At 51.8% G+C, this 1,564-nt stretch overlaps 1 protein-coding gene across 1 annotated transcript in view; it reads right to left on the reverse strand.

The window, feature by feature from the left end:
* Positions 1-1,564, reverse strand: part of TMOD1 (tropomodulin 1) — a 90,394-nt gene that overhangs the window by 87,823 nt on the left and 1,007 nt on the right. The window lies entirely within an intron of this gene.

Consider the following 1,564-nt stretch of genomic DNA (forward strand, 5'->3'; position numbering starts at 1 on the left):
CCCCGACACCAATCCCCACAGAAACCCATGTGAAATGGGTGCTCTTATTATCCCATTGTATGGAGGAGGAAATGGGCTCAGACAGGTTGGGCCACTGGCTTCAGTAAAGCAGTGGCAGATCCCGTTTTTGAACCCTCTGCAATGCCCTGGCCAAAGTCACCCACGATGCCTGCCAATCATGGTGGCCCTTTCCCAGCCCTCATCCTCTGTCTCTCTGCACCAACTGGCACTGCCAATCTCTCTCCTCCCTTGGCTCTTGGGAGCCAGCTTCCCCTTGCTCTTTCCTTCCTCTTCACAGGGTGGGTTCCCCTGAATTTTATCCCTGGCACTTCACTTTTCTCATGATAGAAAATCTTCCAAGGGAAACTTTGAATGCAGTGGAGACATCATGCCCACTTGCTCAAGGTCACTCTAAGTCAGTGGCAGGCAGGGTGTCCTAACATCCAGGTCGGCCTGTTACTCATAGCTGCCACTACCTACTCCTAGTTATGCTTTTTGCTGAGGAGCAGGAAGCAGCCCAACCCCAGAGGAGGGAGAAAGTGTGGGACCCTGATAAGGTGGGGCCAAGGCTATTTTTAGACAACACAGGCTTTCCACTTAAACTCAGGAGTCAATATCTTCTAAATCGTGGATCTGCAAGGCTGGTTCATTAAATAGAACTAACACATCAGAGTGACAGCACTCTTTGCTCTCACTCTCTGCCTACTTGATGTGTCGCTGCAAGTGAGGAGAACCTCACTATTTGTCTCCATTTCTTCTTCATTCTATCTGTGAGGCTTTAAAATGGCTTTAGGAAAAAAAAAAAAAAGATCCAAAGTAAAGGAGAAACAAAAACGAAACTTCCAGATGAGGGTGCTGTTGTCTGAGTAAGAGAAAGTCCTAGACAATAGCAGACCAAAGAAGGGGGGCGCATTGGTTGGGTGCTCGTGGATCCCCAAGACCTGCCTGAGCAGCAAGTGTAACAAAAAAGTGAGAAAGGCTGGTGGAGACTGTCTGGCACGCCCGGTAGTGTGTGACCTTGAGCAGGGGGCTCTGCGTCCCTTCCCCAGAAACAAAATTGTTGTCACCACTGGGGGGAAAACGGGAAGTTTCCGGGTGCCCCTGCGGAGTGCCTAGAACCTGTGTTAGGGTCTGGTTTTGTGATTCAGACAGGGAAAAGCTTAGGCCAGGTCATCTTCAAGGGTCTGAGAGGGCCAAGGTCAAGGCCAGAAGAGATGGGGAGGAGGAGGAGGTGTGTGTAGGGCTCTGAGGCAGCATCATAGGCATCATACAGATGTGAAAACAGAGGGCAGAGAGCAGAGGGACTGGAGCCTCTAGCCCTGCCCAGTTCACTGGGTCTATAGCTGTTTGACTCACAAGCTTCTTTGCGAAGGTGATGGCTGCCACCCAGCAGAGATGCCCATAATTACCGTGGAGCGTGCTTCCTGGGTGTATATGGCCCAGGCTTTCCGAGGGTCCTACTAGGTCTAGTATAAGATCCGAGTCAGAGGGAGCGGCAAAGTCGCCAGTCTCCGCAGCCCCTCCGGATTTGCGCGTCTATGCCCCCCAGGGTCCCAGGCCTGGA

This window comes from Bison bison, unplaced genomic scaffold (genome assembly GCF_000754665.1).
Source record: "Bison bison bison isolate TAMUID 2011002044 unplaced genomic scaffold, Bison_UMD1.0 scf7180017864243, whole genome shotgun sequence".
Classification (NCBI taxonomy): domain Eukaryota; kingdom Metazoa; phylum Chordata; class Mammalia; order Artiodactyla; family Bovidae; genus Bison; species Bison bison.